Here is a 7,127-nt window from a genome sequence, read left to right on the forward strand (position 1 = left end):
TCTGGAATACCTGAGTTGATTCTATGTTATAGCAATTGTGAGTAATGCTGCAATAAACATGGATGTGCAAGTATTTTTCTGAGTGTCTTCCTGTCCTTTACGTAGATACCCAAGAGTGGAATTAGTAGATCGTATGGAGGTTCTATTTGTAGGTTTTTGAGAAATCTCCATATTGTTATCCACAGTGATTGTATTAATTTACATTCCCACAAAAAGTGCAAGACAGTTTCCTTTTCTCCATAGCCTCACCAGTACTTACATTCTTTGTTTTGTTTTGTTTTAGAGAAATTTTTGCTATATGGTGCATGTGCTCACTGGAGAGACAGAAAGTGAGAAATTACCCCCAGAGGGGATGGTCACACTGCAATCCCTTCTCCTCCACTCTCGTTTCAGGATTTGGCCATACACACACAAACATCCTGTGTGAATTTCAAGCCACTGGGTCTGGGACTTGAACCATGGTCGACTATGTGCACCAGTGATGCAACCATTACACCATCTCCTGGCCCCAAAAACATTCTTTGTTTTTTCAATCTTAGCTATTCTGACTGGGGTTAGATGGTATTTCAATGTGATTTTGATTTGTATCTCCCTTACAATAAAGGATGTTGAGCACTTTTTCATATGCTTTTTGGCTGTTCATTTGTCTTTCTTGGAGAGTTGTCTGTTCAGCTCATTTTTCCTACTTTTAATTGTGTTGATTTTTTTTTTTTTTTCCAGATGAGCTGGTTGAGGTCTCTGTATATTCTGGTCATCAGTTTCTTATCTGAGACCAAAATGTTAGTTAGGTAGTGTATTGATGATAACTTTTTTCCGCTTTAAATTTGCCTGTATTTTCCAAAACATTGACAATTGGGTATGTATGGCTTTTGTAATCAGAAAGACACATTCCTTTTAAGCAAGCAGTTTTTCTTGTGAAGCCTTGTGATTTTGCTGTTCTCTTTTATCTCCCCACCTCTGCCTCTCTTCAACTGCTTTTCCCAGATAAGCTAGACATGCATGGTTTGATGTGAACACTGCTAAAGAGTGATAATGTGCAGAGCAGTTTCACTGGGGCATCCGGGTGATGTCGGTGCAGAGGGAGAGCAACGGGTGGCCACAGGGGAAGCAGCATACTGGGGCAAGTCACGTCAAAGCCATCAGAATCATTCAACCAAAACGAATCTGGTTCCAGGGCCAAAGCAGGTGGATGGGGCATCAGAGCCAGCACCCACCTCCCTGGGGAGGTTGGGGAGTCCTCAGAAGAAATAGACTTCCTCTTGGGGAACTTGCTCCCAGTTGCTCTGCAGGGGACACAGAGGTACACCACACAAGCAACTGGACCAATGTCTTCTTTCAAAACAGATGCCTGAATCACAGAATGCATGTTTATTTTTGTCTGTTTTTTGCTATAGGGCGTGTGTGTTCACTGGAGAGAGACAGAGAGAGACAGAGAGAGGGAAAGTGTGAAGTCATCTCCCCCAGGGGGATGGGGGATGACCACACTGCAATCCTCTCTCCATTCTCCTCTTGGGATTCTGAGCACACACACCACACATCCTGTGTGAATTTCAAGCCACTGGGTCTGGGACTTGAACCATGGTCGACTATGTGCACCAGTGATGCAACCATTACACCATCTCCTGGCCCCAAAAACATTCTTTGTTTTTTCAATCTTAGCTATTCTGACTGGGGTTAGATGGTATTTCAATGTGATTTTGATTTGTATCTCCCTTACAATAAAGGATGTTGAGCACTTTTTCATATGCTTTTTGGCTGTTCATTTGTCTTTCTTGGAGAGTTGTCTGTTCAGCTCATTTTTCCTACTTTTAATTGTGTTGATTTTTTTTTTTTTTTCCAGATGAGCTGGTTGAGTTCTCTGTATATTCTGGTCATCAGTTCCTTATCTGAGACATACTTTGCAAATATATTCTCCAATTCCAAGGGTTGTCTCTTTCATTATTGTTTCTTTTGCCATGCAAAAGCTTTTTAACCTGAAGTAATCCCACTTTTCTATTTTTGAGATTACTGCCCGTGCTTCGGGGGTCTTATTTTTAAAGTTTTTGTCCTCTTGGTTGGAGTCAGTTTTTGTGAGCTGGATGGCTTTTGATATGAAGTCTCAAGCAAAGTGTTATGAAAAACTGGACCCTTGGGGAGGGACAGTTTGCCACAGTTTATAAGGCCAGAGACATGAATACCAACCAAATGGTCACCGTTAAGAAAATAAAATGTGGGCATAGATCTGAAGCAAAAGACGGACAGCCTTAAGAGAGAGAACATTATGAGTTAAGTCATGCAAATATAATTGGTCTCCTTGTTGCTTTTGGACATATATATAAAATTCGGCTTGTCTCAGATTTTATGGAAACTGGTCTAGAGGCTATCATAAAGGATAATGGTCTTCTGCTGACACCATCACACGTCAAAGCCTGCATGTTGATGACTCTTCAAGGATTAGAATATTTACATCAACATAGGATCCTACATAGGAATTCAAAAGCAAATAACTTGTCACTTGACAGAAATGGAGTTCTAAAGCTGGCAGATTTTGCCCTGGTCAAATCATTTGGAATCCCGGACAGAGCTTATACACTTCAGGTTGGAACCAGGTGGTACTGGGCCCCTGAGTTACTGCCTGGATCTGAGACGTATGGTGTGGGTGTGGACGTGTGAGGTGTTGGCTGTATTACTAGCAGAGTTGTTTCTAAGGGTTCCTTTCTTTGAAGATTTAGACCTTCATCAATTAACAAGAATATTTGAAACTTTGGGCACATCAGCAGAGGAACAGTGGCCTGACATGCATAGTTTTCCAGATTATGTGACATTTAATTTTTTCCTTGAATCCCATTGCAACACAGCTTCATTGCACCTGGAGACAACTTACTAGCTCTCATGCAAAGCTTATTCTTATTTAATCCATGTACTTGAATTACAGCCACACTGGCATTAAAAACTAAGTATTTCTGTAACCGGCCAGGGCCAATACCTGGATATCAGCAGCCAAGACCCAACTGTCTGGTGAAAACCTTAAAGGAGCAGTCAAATCCAGGTATGGTAACTAAACGGAAAAGAGTGGAGACTGTGGAACAAGGACGATTGCCCAATAAATAATGATTGCCCCCCCCAAAAATTTTTTTTTAGTTACAGAGAATACTGAACAGTATTTTACTACAGAAGGAAATAGTCAAAAAGGCAAATAATAAAAAAATTATACAATAGTAGAATATTAAGTGTTATAGAAATGAATTTGTATTCTACACATGTAAAATATTTAAACTGAATTATTTTTATTAAATTTTTTTTTGGAGAGATTTTTGCTATAGGGCGCGTGCGCTCACCAGACAGACAGAGAGAGACAGAGAGACAGAAAGCGAGAAATCACCCCCCAGGGGGGATGGTCCCGCCGCAATCCCTTCTCCTCCATTCTCCTCTCGGGATCTTGGGTACGCACGCACATGCACCTGGCGTGAGTTTTAAGCCACCGGGTTCAGGATGTGAACCGCGGTCGACTACGTGGGAGTCCAGCGACATAGTCATTGCGCTAACTGCTGGTTCCCAATTAAATGTTATTTTTAAATTTTTAAAAAAGTCTTCGTCAAATGATTTTTCCAAGATTTTCCCCTTTGTTTTCCACCAGGAGTTTTGTAGTTTGAAGTATTATGTTCATATGTTTAATTTTTTTTTTAAAGGAGGTTTTTGCTATAGGGCATGTGCAATTGCTGGAGAGACAGACAGAGACAGAGAGACAGAAAGTGAGAAGTCACCCCTCAGTGGGGATAGCCACACCGTAATCCCTTCTCCTCTATTCTTCTCTCAGGATTTTGGTCATACATGCACACGTGCCTAACATGAGTTTTAAGCTGCCAAGTCTGGGAGTCAAACCATGGTTGACTATGTGCGAGTCCAGCAATGTAACCATTATACTATCTGCTGGTCTGCCAGTGTGAGTTTTAAGCTGTCAGGTCCAGGACTCAAACTGCTGTCAACTACGTGGGACTCCAGTAACGTAGTGATTACACCATCTGCTGGTCCCCAATGTGCTTGTAAGTAGTGACCATGGTGGTTATTTTCAGCTCTTCTTCAAGGGTGGGTCATCTGACTTGGATACAGAGTGAGGAAGAGTGCCTGGCCTCACGAATGCTGGGCCTGACCATTCCCCTGTAGGTGTAATGATGAGTGGCAAGGCTGAGGCACCTGCACTAGAGTGTTGGCATCAGCAGGTTATTCACATCCCAGATAGTACAGAACAGAACGGAACACGCACCCTGAGATTTAGCAAGAACGCTGGCTCCCGGACATTGGCAGCCACGGGCAGAGAGGCCCCCTCACCAGGGTTGATCAGTCTCAAAGTCTTGACTCCAGGCCATCTGCCTTCCACATGCTACTATTCCTGTCTGGAAGGAGGAAGGCAGGGCTGGGCTTGTCTGTTCTTTCCATATGCCCAAAGTAAACAGAGTGCATTTGCAGGGATTAGGCATTAAGTCTCAAGCCCAGTCTGGAGACTTCAAAACAGTGTTGTCTCAAACTAAAGTCTCTGCCTTGTGATCTCAGGAGACTATTTTGTAAACCAAAAGCCAAGAATTTTGTTATCTCCAGTGTTCAGATCAGCCCTCCACAAGGGCAGGCATGCAGGAATGGTCTGTGTAGATGATTTCCACATGGGCTTAATTGGGCAGTTGAAAACTTGCTGGGAACCAGCAGTTAGCGTAATGGCTATGTCGCTGGACTCCCACGTAGTCGACTGTGGTTCAAGTCCCGGACCCAGTGGCTTAAAACTCACGCCGGGTGCATGTGCACGCATGCCCAAGATACCAAGAGGAGAATGGAGGAGAAAGGATTGCGGCGTGACCATCCCCCCTGGGGGGTGATTTCTCGTTTTCTGTCTCTAATGTCTCTCTCTGTCTGTCTGACGAGCGCACTCACCCTATAGCAAAAATCGTGCGGGCGCCACCCCCCTATAGCGAAAAATTCTAAAAAAAAAAAAAAAAAAAAACTTGCTGAGCCTGTGTCCCTAAGTGTGAACGTGCTCCTGAAGTGCATATGTGTGTGAGGGGACTTTTCAAAGTTCATGGAAAAAATGGAATTAAAATATGAGTTTACTTTGGTGCAAAAAAAAATCTTGAAATCTATACATAGTTTTTCTTCATCATTCACATTTCCCACAATTTTTTTTTTTTTTAATTTGCTACAGGATGTGTGTGTTTGCTGAAAAGAGACTGATGGAGAGACAGGGGAGGGGAGAGAGAACATGAGAAAGCACCCCCTGGGGAACTGGCCACGCTACAGTCCCTTCGCCTCCTTTCTCTTAGGATTTGGAGCACTCGTGCACACACACCCACAGTGCTTTGAGGCTGCCAGGTCTAGGACTTGAGCTGAGCAGCTGGCCATGTGGGATCCAGCCACCTTAACCACCAAGCCACCCGTTGATCCTCCATGAGCTTTTTAAAAAGATACATACACACACACATACACACACACACATATATATATCTCACATATATAATGTACACCTACTTAAATATACATACTACTGTTCATCTTATAGGTCATCTAGAGCCTCATGGTGTATTTTCCTATTCACAAATGCATCATGACTTTCCTGATAACCCAATGTATATACAAAAATTGGCCAGCTTAGCTGGTTTTTCTTTGCCTTCAACATCAAATTAAATATGTGGATCCAGTGTGGGGGCACAGGCAATGGGAGCTGCTATGCAATACTGAAACCATAAGAGAGGACCTGGGTTCTGGGCCAAGGTTGACCTTAACATGCTGGATGCCTCATGGTTCTGACTAGCTGCAGGACAGGGAGAGACCATGTTGCAATGCGACTCCGTTGGGGTTGCCCGTGTCTCTCTCTCTGTCAGTAAATGAATAAACATTTTGAAAAGTAAGTATGTCAGCATTTTCATCACTTCTTCCCCTCAGTGACTTAGGAATCATTGCTGCAGATCCCTGGGTGGGAGCGAACCACTGCAAGGACAACTGGGGACTTGGGTGGGACATCAGTGGGTTCAATTGCCACTTGCAGAGGGAGCTATGGCCAGAGGACTTGTGGTGACCTTGTGCCAATGACCATGTTGTGTTGGTCAAAGACCTAACCTTGGAGGAATCTGTCACTACCTCCCACTGTGAGAGGAGTGATTCTGCTTCTCAAAAGCAAATGGTCAACTGGCCCCACAAAACTCTTCTTGGAGCTTAGAGCAGTAAAAGGCAAATCACAGTGTGATTCCCTGTGCCTCCCTCCTGTGCACCAGACGATCCACTGACTCCCCAGTGGGGAGGGGGTGGCTGTGGGTCCCAACTCAGGAGTCTAAGTAAGCACTGTGATTCCAGAGTCATGGGCCATTCTGGGGAAAAAAAGAAGAAATAACCAATTACAGTGTCCAACATTTTCTCATTACAAAGGTGATTCACACTTACTGTAAGCGATACAAACAGCACCAACTAAGTATAAAATAAGCTCCTTCTGCCCCCTTTGCTGCCCAGGGACAGCTATTGTTGACCTACAGAATACTTCTTTTGGATGGAAAAGTTTGTTCTTTTCAAAGTACATTTTTTTTTCTTTTTTTTGGGGGAGGGAGAGGTTTTTTCGCTATAGGGTGCGTGCGCTCTCCAGACAGACAGAGAGAGACATAGAGACAGAAAGCGAGAAATCACCCCCCAGAGGGGATGGTCACGCCGCAATCCCTTCTCCTCCATTCTCTTTTTGGGATCTTGGGCACGCATGCACACATGCCCGGCGTGAGTTTTAAGCCACTGGGTCCGGGACGCGAACCGCGGTCGACTACCTGGGAATCCAGTGACATAGCCATTACGCTAACTGCTGGTCCCTCAAAGTACATTTTTTAACATCTTTGAAAGTAGCTCTTTGTACATACTCAAGCTACTTTATAGGGTAAACCTTAGGTTTGTTTGATCCAAGTTACAAAATTAAAATGAGTGGCACTTGGGACCAGCAGTTAGCGTAATGGCTATGTCGCTGGACTCCCACATGGTCGACTGCGGTTCGCGTCCCAGACTCGGTGGCTTAAAAACTCATGCCGGGCACGTGTGCATGCGTGCCCAAGATCACGAGAGGAGAATGGAGGAGAAGGGATTGCGGCGTGACCATCCCCCCTGGGGGGTGATTCCTCGCTTTCTGTCTC

At 44.1% G+C, this 7,127-nt stretch overlaps 1 pseudogene; it reads left to right on the forward strand.

The window, feature by feature from the left end:
• Positions 1-2,078: 2,078 nt before the first annotated feature.
• On the forward strand, positions 2,079-3,090 carry LOC102473993 (cyclin-dependent kinase 7-like; annotated as a pseudogene).
• The last annotated feature ends 4,037 nt before the right edge of the window (positions 3,091-7,127 follow it).

This window comes from Tupaia chinensis, unplaced genomic scaffold (genome assembly GCF_000334495.1).
Source record: "Tupaia chinensis unplaced genomic scaffold, TupChi_1.0 Scaffold000404_1, whole genome shotgun sequence".
In the NCBI taxonomy this organism is placed as follows: Eukaryota; Metazoa; Chordata; class Mammalia; order Scandentia; family Tupaiidae; genus Tupaia; species Tupaia belangeri.